Raw genomic sequence first — 11,542 nt, 5'->3', positions numbered from 1 at the left:
CACCGTCTGTTCTGGCACCTCTTTTTTTTTTTTTTTTTTTGCACCAAAATGGTTTTATTTCGGACACTGACAACATGCGCAACAATGCAACTGTATTATTACTTTGTTTGGTTTCCTTAAGTATTACTCAAGTATGCATTGAAAATACATGTTTACATTTAAGAAATGTAATACATTAAAGTCCTCTGTAAACAGAACTCCTTCTCAATATATTTTCCTGCCTTGTTTCATACATAAATAACATAATCTGCAAAGTTATAAATAAAACTATTAACTCTTATGACCTAAAAGTATATACAAATTTTGGAGCTTGACAAGAGTGTTTTCTTTCTTATTTTATATAAGTAACACCACGCAGTGTTTGCAATGTTTTTTAATCATATAGATGACTTATAATCAAAACCTTTATTGTCTCCCAAACTGTTCTCCCTATAACAGACATTCACTGTACTTGGTGAAGATGCCACCATTCAAAATCAACGTGGTCAAAATACTAGATTCTTTTTACTTTTGTTAAGTAAAAATAACTTGAGTGCTTACTTAATAAAATACCTTGAGTGGTTAGCTAGTAAATCACCAAACAGGTGGTGACATTCGATAAATAATGTTACTATTTTCTGAAGGAATAAAGATTTCCAGTCATTAAACAAAAAAAAATCACATTTTCTGCATCAGGAATTCTGAATATGCCTTTCTAAGATCATTTTTGTATGTCGTTATTTCTACCCTGTAAGTTTTAACTAATTGAAGTGATGGTTCAAAATAAAGTTTAGAAAACTTAGGATACTATGGTTTCTGTTCCTCTAACAGAATCTCCATAAACTATTTTTTCCCAAGACTACTACAAATTGAACCTGATTTTTTAAGATTGTGTTAGCTTTCCAGTTAAATGATAGTACAAACATATACTCTGGTAGCATATTTTGTTCTTCAAACAAACTAAAGTGATTTTAATAAGGCTTAATATTATTTAATGGCAACCTTGTGTTCTATGTCGTCACCTCTTTTAACGCAAGGTGGCGTTCGAGAGCACTTGGATGCCATCCCCGCTCAATCCAGCAGATGGCAGCAGGCTCCCACCAACCTCTCAAGACACCAGGTTGAATTTCCTGGACCCTCTGTGTCCTGCGTGTTCCCTCTTTATTTCTTCCTTCCAATTGCCATTATCTCTGCCCAGTCAATCTGTCATACCGAAGGGGGACACTTAAGTGAAAGATGAAGGAAACACACCCATGAGCCCCATTTATGCCAGGTGTTGTTCTTTACCCTTAATAAGCAATATTTCATAACTACTTCAACTGTATATCATGGGAATTATTATTTTATTTGAAAGATAATCAAACAGAAGCTCAGGCAGGGAGAATATGTTCCTAAGTACTGAGCTGGAAGTGCTGAAGATGGGGCTTGAGCTTGGCCTTTCTTTCCACCTGGTGGTGGTTTAGTTGCTAAGTCGTGTCTGACTCTTGCTACCCCATGGACTGTAGCCCGCCAGGCATCCTCCATGGGATTCTCCTGGCAAGGATACTGGGGTGGGTTGTCATTTCCTTCTCCAGGGGATCTTCCTGACCCAGAAATCGAACCTGTGTCTCCTGCATGGCAGACAGAGTCTTTACCAACTGAGTTACAAGGGAAGCCTTTCTTTCCATAGCACACTGTCCATATCTGTAGGCCAAAATGCTCAGTGTAGGATCCTGCAGGAAAAGCTCCTATTTACTGAGTGCTCATTGGAGCAGCATGGTAACCACATTACATGCATTAACTCATCTATATTCACATGTGAGTGAGGTAGGGACGGTTTTTATTCCCATTTTAAAGCTAGGTAGTGAAACAGAGGCGCTGAGAAATTGACACACTTTCAAAGGTCACACCCTTGGTAAAGGCTGGAGCTGGCACTGGGAACCCTGCATTTGGATCTGGACCCCAGATCCTTGACTACTGAACTGTGTGTTAAATGACCGCTTTAACAAGCTCTGTGGGGAGTGGAGGAGGCTCCTGGCTGTAGTGAGAGTCTCAGTCCATTTCTCCCAGGAGTGGTGAAGAATTGAATGGCTTCTTCGTCCACTGCATCCCCTGGGGGGCCCAGTGGCATTCAAGGGGTCCACTGTTTTCTCTGCTTCGTGTCCCCAGTTCTTAGAATTCTTCTAAGACCTATGACTGTCTGTTTAGCCAGCCTGCCTTTAATGAGTAACTTGTGTGTGTGTGTGTACTAAGTCACTTCAATCGGATCTGACTCTTTGCAACCCCATGGACTGTAGCCCACCAGGCTGCTCTGTCCATGGGATTTTCCAGGCAAGAATCTTGGAGTGAGTTGCCATGCCCTCCTGCAGGCGATCTTCCCAACCCGGGGATCAAGCTCGCATGTCTTCTGTCTCCTGCATTGGTGCAGGTTTACCACCAGCGCCGCGTGGGAAGCCCTTGCGCTGTGCTGTGCTCAGTCGCTCAGTCACGTCTGACCCTTTGCAACCACATGGACTGTAGCCCGCCAGGATCCTCTTTCCATGGGGGTTCTCCAAGCACGAATACTGGAGTGTGTCACCATGCCCTCCTCCAGGATGCCCTTACCATCCACCAAAAAAGTAATGCAGAAGGCTGCAAATAAGAAAAGAGTTTATGGGACTTCCCTGGCAGTCCAGGGGTTAAGACTCTGACCAGGGGACTTTGCAGGGAACATGGATTTGAACCTGGTTGGGAAAGTAAGATCCCACATGCCTCACAGCACCACCAAAATCTTTTAAAAATAAAAAAAAAAGAGAGAGAGAGTTTACTTGGAGTCCTAAGAATTGCAATGCAGGAGACATAAAAGTTGCCATGAGGTTGTTTAAAGTTTCCTGGTGGAATCATTATAGACCCCCAAGTGACTCAGGAAATACTTTTTCTTAAGGAATCACAGGTTGTTTCCGCATAAGGAGTTCAAAAAGCATCTTGAATCTCTGACAGGTGTTCTGGATGACTTCATCAGGTCAAAAGGTCAGATTCCATCCAAGCTGAAATATGCATGTCACATTACTTCTTTTTTATTGGCGTATACTTATTTACAATGTTGCATTAGTTTCAGGTATGCAGCAAAGTGAATCAGTCATACATATATCCACTCTTTTTTAGGTTGTTTTCCCATATAGGTCATTGTAGAGTACTGAGTAGCGTTCCCTGTGCTATACAGTAGGTCTTTATTAGTTATCTCTTTTATAGATGGTGTGTATTTGTCAACCCCGATCTCCCAGTTTATCCCTCCACCCTCCCTTTCCCCCTGGAAGGTCACACTTTCTTAAAGGCCTCCTGTCCAGCTCCACTTTGGGGAGCTCACTTAGCAATATTGTTTTTGTTTAGTTGCTGAGTCGTATCCTGCTCTTTGTGACACCAGAAACTGTAGCCCACTGGGTTCCTTGGTCCATGGGTTTTTCCAGGCAAGAATACTGCTGTGGATTGCCATTCCCTTCTCCAGGGAATATTCTCAGGCCAGGGATCAAACCCACATCTCCTGTGACAGCAGGTGATTCTTTACCACCGAGCCACCTGGGAAGCCCTCACTTGGCAATACTGACTCCCTTTTGATTTTCCTTTCATGCTGGTAAATGCCAAACACAAACTATGGAAACACAGTGCCTGCCTGCAAAGAGTTCTCATCTTGTGGGGAAGATCATATGCAAAAGCAGGCAAAAACAAAACTATAGCGAGATAATTCTGTGGGTGACTAATTAGCATGTGAATGGCACCAAACTTTTGTCTAGTCAGGGAAGACTTCCTGGAGGAGGAGAGTCTTCCGCTTGAGCCTTCAAGGGTGAGTAAGACTTGAAGCGGGGAAGAGGTCAGCATGTAGCCTTGGGCTGAGTGGGGAGCCTTAATGGGAATAGGGAGGTCGGCTAGACTGGTTGAGAGGTCCTGGAAGGGAACGAAAGGGAATAAAGCTGGAAGAGTGGGTTGGGGACAGATTGTGGAGGTTTCTGAGGACCCAGAGGAGAGCCTCGAAGCGTGCTTTATGCACTGATGTCTTATGAAGGCTCAGGGCTAGGGTAGGTGGGCAGGAAAGGAGTGGCAAGATAAAGACAGATCTCAGGGAAGATTAACATGAGGCAGCCTGTTAAGCTGCAGAAAGAATGAGAGTGAAATCGAAGGGCCTGCAGGGGCACGCAGAGGGAACTTTGAACATTTCCTCTGTGGCAGGCGCTAAGCACTTAGCATATATTATGACATGTCATCCTCCCAAGAGCCCTGAGAGCTTTGTGTCATTAGCCTCTCTGTTCCACAGATGACTAAAGCAAGGTTGAGGAATCTCCCCCCAAGGTGACCTGGCTTAAAACCAGCAGAGCCTGGTCCTAGCTTCAGCAACACACGTACTAAAATCGAAACAATACGGAGAAGATGAGCATGGCCCCTGCGCAAGGATGACACGCAAACTGGCGAAGTGCTCCATAGCTTAAACAAACAAGCAAAAAATAGAAACATACAAACAGAAATGAACAGAGCTCAGATTTGAACCCGCACAGCCCACCCCCCGAGCCCACTTTCTAACCCCTATGCTATGTCACCATTATACCGATGACCTAGAAAAATCCAGACTGACTAAGTCTGAGACAATCACCTCATCTGGCATATCCGGCAAGGTGGAGTGTGGAGAAAAGTATTTAGGACTTTGCTCAGGAAGATGCCTGAGTATTCAGGACACCCAATGCCTCTAAACAAAGAGTTGGGAATTGTCACGTAAGTTAGCTTATGATTGCTTTTGATTGCTTGCTTGTTTCGCCATGCCACTTGGCTTGTGGGATGTTGGTTCCCCAACCAGAGACTGAACCCAAGCCACAGCTGAAGGCATCAAAAGCATCGAGTCCCAACCGCAGGACCACCAGGGAATTCCCAGCTTTGGGTTGTAATGGCAGAGGCCGACATCAAACTTTTGATTGCCGAGGCGTCCACTTCAAAGACACCCATCTCTGACAAGCACGTTGCGGGCTACAAAATCAGATAAAGGGTCAGGCCACTCCACCCGTGGAGTTCCCCTTTCAGAAAGCTCTGGGTAACCTAGCTCACTGGCCACTTGAGTGACCCCAATTTTCCCTTCCCTGCTTCATGTATTTCTTTTGCATTTTAAGTTTACCCAAAAAGAGTGAACCCATGGAATCCCAGGCACCTCACCCTCACGCGGATAGAGGCAGAACCCCAGGTCTGAGCTCGCTCTCTGGGGCCTTGGTGTGTGGCCACTGCAGTGCCGTGCACCCTCCAGGACCGTGAGTAGCAAACCTTGTCTCTTCAAAGTTCCCTGATGGTTGCGGCCGAGGTGCACAGTAAGAGTCACAATGGCTGGTCCAGCCTCGACACTGGCTTCAACTGGGGAAGACTCAGTGGTGCTCCCAGGAGGAGTACAACCCAGGGGCGTGCCTGCAGGTGCTCCTAGCTCAGAGCATCAACAGACTGAGAGACATGGAACAGAGATACAGACCCAGAACTGGAGAAGTATGGAGGGTCTCATGCCTGGATTGTGGCTGGAGCCTTTAGTAATGGGTACTTGGTGGAGACTATTTTTCCAGCCCCATGGAAGCCAGGGAGACAGGCTCCATCAGAGAAATAACACCAACATTACCAAGACTAAGCATGTCCCCTGAAAGGGTGGGTTTCCCAGGTGGCTCAGAGGTAAAGAACCTGCCTGCCAATGGAGGAGCCACAGGAGACCCAGGCTCAATCCCAGAGAGGGGAAGATCCTCTGGAGGAGGAAATGGCAACCCACTCCACTATTCTAGCCAGGATGCTCCAATGGACACAGGAGCCTGGTGAGCTACAGTCTGTGGGGCCCCAGAGAGTCAGACACAATTGAAGCAACTGAGCATTTTCCTTGAAAGGGAGGAGATGGACCCCTTCCTGCCACACCTGAAGTCCAGGTACACCTGAAGGCTTAGAGGTAGGGTGGGGAGGAAGTACATCTAAACGTGGAAATTTTCCCTCCAGCCCTTTGGGTGTGCCTGGCAATGCAAACTACAGATTTAGTTTGTGAATCTGATTGGGCCAAGCCCTAAAGGGATTTCATCAGAAGCAGGCAGAATCCTGTCTGAAGGAGCAACCGCCTATGGTATAACAGCTGGCAGGCAGCAAGCATCCTGTGAGGCTGGCCAAATGCTGTGATGGGCATGGAACCACCGCAGGAGGAGATGGGAGTGTATATGCGGGAGAGAAATAGCAGGTGTCAGGCCATCATGAGCAGAGTCTGGAAATGAGGTCAATGACAAAGCAACATTTGTACCTCATGAGAATGCAGGGAAACCTGCCAAATACACAGATCTACGCTGTTTAGCTTTCAGAGGCTGGAAGGTTGGAATCCAGGGTGGAGTCAGTTGTTGAGAGACGAGACCTTTGCAACAGGGACAGAAGAGAGGGGCGCTGGTGATATGGTAATGGTGACGGCGGCTCTAAGTGAGGCTTTGACAAGTGCGAGCATCTGTCACGGATTCGCAGAGGATCCTTACAAGGAGCCTTCCGGCTGTGGAACTGAGCCATCTCTTGAAGAGATCACAGGTGAAAGGAAGAAGAAACCTGTCCTGTTGAGCTGGATCAGGTAAGGACATCTTGGTTAGGAGAGGCAAAGATTATTTTGGTGCTTGGCTGTGCTTGTTATGCCCAAGGTCCGGATCCCCAGAACTCAGAGAACAAGACATCCACGGCAATGCAAACGCAAAAAAGGGAATTTATTGCTAGCTCGAGCCAGAGCCCTGGCTGCATCCAACACAGTGGAATAGAGCCAGAGCCCCGAGCCCTGGATTACAGTAGTATTTATAGGTTTAGGACAAAGACAGGGAATTGGCAAGGTTGGATTGGTTACAAATGTTTCTTTGCATCTACTAATTGGCTAGATTTTCACGCGCGCGGGCTTTCTTAGGAGATATCTATCCTCGTCCCGACTGCCATAGACCAGGCTACGGGGAGCATGCTGACAGGCTGAGTCCTCCCGTCATGGGTAATTAATTTTGATTCTGCCCAGGCAGTGTCTCAGCTGTTTCCGGGATGCTTGCTCCAGCCTATTTTAGTCATGGCCTCTATCAGGCCTTAACATTTCCCCCTTGTCCTTTGATCATGGAGAGGAATCCTCCTCTCCATTCACTGCCTGTAATGTTGTCTTAATACCATTACCTGAACTGTACTGACACGTTCTCTTGCAAAGGTTATTAATCTGTTTGAAATACGTGGGCCGAAGGTAAGAATGAGTAGGAGTATAATGAGCAGTCCGAGCAAGGTAGAAATTAGTGTCGTTAGCCAAGGAGATTGATGGAACCAGGACTCGAGCCATCCCTGCTGGGCTTCTCGCTCTCTCTTGGGCAGTGCTAATCCTTCTCTCACTTTTGCCATAGACTCTCTCACCACCCCAGTGTGGTCTGCATAGAAGCAACATTCCTCTCCTAAGGCCGCACATAATCCGCCTTGTTGCAGGAAGATCAAATCTAGGCCCCTCCTGTTCTGCAAAACCACTTCTGATAGTGAAGTAAGGGACTTCTCAAGGTGGCTGATTGAGCTTTCTAATCTTTCAATATCAGGATCAATGGTTGCTCTTAGGCTAGAATAGTGTTGATTCTGCATTATTAAAAAGGATATCCTAGTTCCGGCCCCGGCTGCCCCTGACCCCAGTAGGACTGTGAGGGTTAAGGCTGAGACTGGCTCTCTCTTAGATCGGTGTGAAGCTTCTAGTTTTGAGAGGATTTTTATTATTGGAGTGATAGAACAGTCGGGGGACTAATAGTACCAATACACAGAAATCTTTGGAATTATTTAACACCCACCCATGAAAACAAGGGGCTAAACCTGTGGAGCAGGCCCACCAGTTGTCCTGGGGAGGCTCCAGATACCTGTTTGTCACTGTAGAATTTATAGACTTGCAGAGGTGTTGATAGGTTTGGGGGACATTTTCTATGCAAAGGCCCCGCCCGGTTACTTGTTGGAGGGTTAATCTGTCGTTTCCTTTCTGCTGCCATCGGCAAGCTGCGTGGTTTTGGGTTGGACTGTAACTTCCTGGGACAGCTATACCTTCATAATAAGGGGGTTTGATGTCATAACATAACCAGCAACTGCTAGTCAGATCCGGGCGTGTGGAATTTAGAACCTGATAGGAGTTGATTATCATATTAAATAATGGGTCCTGCTCATCTTTAATGCTAGGTCCCGCACGGCTAACTGGAGGGGAGTTGCTTGTATTAGTAATGTAGGGCCCGGGAGGCGTTTGGGTGGGTGCTAGGGCGGGGGTGTGTGCAGGCCGAATGGGAGCGTGGGTAGCTTCTCGTGGCACTAGGACTGAATTGGGCCCTATGCCCCGAGTTGGACCGATCTGTATGGGTCCTACTTTTAACCTGACAGTGAATAGCAATCCACTGTTATATCCTGACTGATATAACTGAAGGCCCCAGGATTGTCCAGCTTCCCAACTGGGGAACCTCTTCCCTTCAGTTAAGAATTTGAGCCTTACCGGGTTGCAAAGAAAATTCATACAAGGCCCAGTTATGAGGGACCCCTTTCTATGTCCCCCAGTTAGCCCAGCAGGCCCCGGAATGTGACCCAAGGTAATCAAGTCCCCACGAATAGGGGGCTCCCAATGGACTGTCCCATTGACTCGCATCCCCAATTGGCACAATAAAACTCACTAGCACCCCCGCATTTATTGACGGTCGCCTGGTCCCGCCTTCCTCCGGGGCACACATAGAAGGGTGTTTTCCGCAAGCTTGCTCATTGGATGAAGTGGCTGCACCCAGGCCCTGAGTTAGTGGGGGGTCGAGTATTACACCTATTAATGCCAGCCCCACATTCAGGCTTACCGGGCGTCTTTACCTCCCAGTCGCCGATGTCCCATGATCCCATGGCCAAAAAACAGAGGTCGAACTCCAAGTCCGGCCACCAGGTGTTCTGGGGATGAATGGCCGAGGTGGAGTTAATTACTTCTCCCGTAGTTGTGCTCAGAATCATCCAAGTCAGGTTCATTGGTTGATGAGGGTTAGCGCTGACGGTCCCAGGGTCCAGGAAGGTGGCTATTATCAGAAGAGTCAGGTTGATCCGTCCGAGACCAGCTGCTGGGCGAGTTTCAGTTTTAAGGGATTGGAGGGATGCAGTATCGGCTTCCATTCTCTTTGGGCCCTCTCTTGTTCTTCGGGGGTGGCCCACCATGCGTGGCTACAGTGTATCCAGGGTCCAATTCCGTCCACCTTCAGGGCAGTAGGGGTGGTAAGGAGAACAACATAAGGGCCCTTCCATCTTGGTTCCAAGGTCTTTGACTTATGTCTCTTGACCCAAACCCAATTCCCCAGTCCTATATCATGGGACGGGATCGTCCCTTCATTCTGGCTCTCATAAATTTTCCGTATCAGTGACCAGATATGTTTATGCACCTTACTCAAAGCTAGCATCTCCTGTTGGAAGGCACGTAACGAAAGAGGTGGTTTACTCTTTCCTTCAGACACCGGACAAATGGGAGGTGGACTTCCATATACAATTTCAAAGGGAGTCAGACCTAGTTTATAGGGGATATTGCACGCCCGAAAAAGCACAAAGGGAAGGAGGGTCACCCAGTCCCTGCCAGTCTCAATTGCCAGTTTTGTTAAAGTTTCTTTTAGGGTCCGATTCACTCTTTCTACCTGTCCTGAGCTCTGGGGACTGTACTCGCAATGTAACTTCCATTTGGTCCCCAGGGCTGAGGCCAGTCCCTGCTCAGTTTTACTCACAAATGCAGGTCTATTGTCAGAGCCGATAGATACCGGCAGCCCAAACCTAGGTATAATCTCTTCTAGGAGTCTCTTAGCCACCTCTACCACTGTCTCCTTTTTAGTGGGGTAAGCTTCTACCCACCCGGAAAACATATCAACCAAAACTAGCAGGTAATGATACCCATACATGCCTGGTCTTACCTCAGTGAAATCTATCTCCCAATGATGTCCTGGCCTTTCCCCCCGATATCTTACACCTGCATGCTGTCCTTTTCCCGATCTCATCATCTGACAGGCCTTGCAGGTGTGGACTATATCCTGGATGGTTTTCTTCTGTTGGGGAAACCGCAGCTGTGCCGTTTGTAGGAGTGTCAAAGTCTTTTTCTCTCCCAAATAGGTGGTTTGATGTAAATGGGTACTGAGATGTTTGCCCAGGTCAGCAGGGAGCAACAGGTTGTCATCTTGGTCCCGATACCATCCGTTTTTGCCAACAGGATGGGTGGTATTATCTTGCACCCAGCGTAAATCAGAGGGGGAGTATATGGGGCTGGGGGGAAGTGTTCCCATCCCTGGCGGTGGCAATCCCACAGTCAGTACACGGGTCCTGTAGTCTCCAGCAGCTGCCTCACAGGCTGCTGTATCGGCAGCATGGTTCCCTTGGGCCCAGGCATCCTCTCCTTTCTGGTGTCCCGGGACATGTACTATGGATACCGCCCGGGGCAAGTGGACTGCTGCCAGGAGTCTGCGAATCTCAGGCAAATTTTTAATCTCTTTCCCCTCTGCCATCAGAAGCCCCCGCTCTTTATATATAGGGCCTTGAATGTGCACAGTGCCGTATGCATATCGGCTCTCAGTGTAAATAGTGACTCTTTTTCCTTTTGCCCTCTCTAGTGCTTGTATCACAGCTATCAGTTCTGCTTTTTGGGTGGATGTTCCAGGGGGACAAGGCCTCAGCCCGGATGACCCTCCCAGTGTCATCTACTATGGCTGCCCCCGCTTTTCTCTGTCCATCCTTTATATAACTGCTCCTGTCCGTGAACCATATCAGCTCACTGTGTTTTAATGGCAAGTTGCTGAGGTCTTTTCGTATGGCGGTTACCTCAGCTAACACTTCAACACAGTCATGGAGGGGCCCGTCCTCCTCCAGGATCGGCAGCAAAGTGGCAGGGTTTAGAAAACAAGGTGTCTGAAAGGATATTCGGGGAGCATCCAGCAGCAGGGCCTGGTAGCGGGTTAAGCAAACATTAGAAATCCACTTACCCGGTGGCTGTTTGAGGATCCCCTCTATTGCATGAGGAGTGTAGACCAGGAGGCTCTGTCCATAAGTCAGCTTGTCAGCATCATGGACAAGGAGAGCAGTAGCCACAATGATGCAGAGACAGGGTGGCCATCCCGCAGCCACTGGGTCCAGTCGTTTAGAGAGATATGCCACAGGCCGTCTCCACGGTCCCCATTGCTGCGTCAGGGCTCCCTTCCCGACTCCCTGCTTTTCATCCACAAACAGTTGAAACGTCTTAGCCGGGTCCGGAAGAGCAAGGGCTGGCGCTTCCAGTAACGCCTGTCGAAGTTCCTGAAATGCCCGCCTCATTGGCTCAGTCCAAGTCCAGTCTCTATTTTCTCTGCTTCCTTCATATATAGGTCGGGCCTTTTCAGCAAACCCCATGATCCATAGCCTGCAGTACCCAACCATCCCTAAAAACTCCCTCACCTGCCGGGGAGTCGTTGGCTCGGGGATCCGTAGAATAGTCTCTTTCATAGCCTGAGTCAACCATCTCTGCCCCTGTTTTATTTTATATCCCAAATAAATGACTTCCTGTCTAGCAATTTGGGCCTTCTTTGTACTTGCCCGGTACCCCAATGTCCCCAGAGTCTGGAGG

The sequence above is a fragment of the Capra hircus genome, chromosome 19 (genome assembly GCF_001704415.2).
Source record: "Capra hircus breed San Clemente chromosome 19, ASM170441v1, whole genome shotgun sequence".
Classification (NCBI taxonomy): domain Eukaryota; kingdom Metazoa; phylum Chordata; class Mammalia; order Artiodactyla; family Bovidae; genus Capra; species Capra hircus.
Note: the sequence above shows the minus strand (reverse complement) of the source record.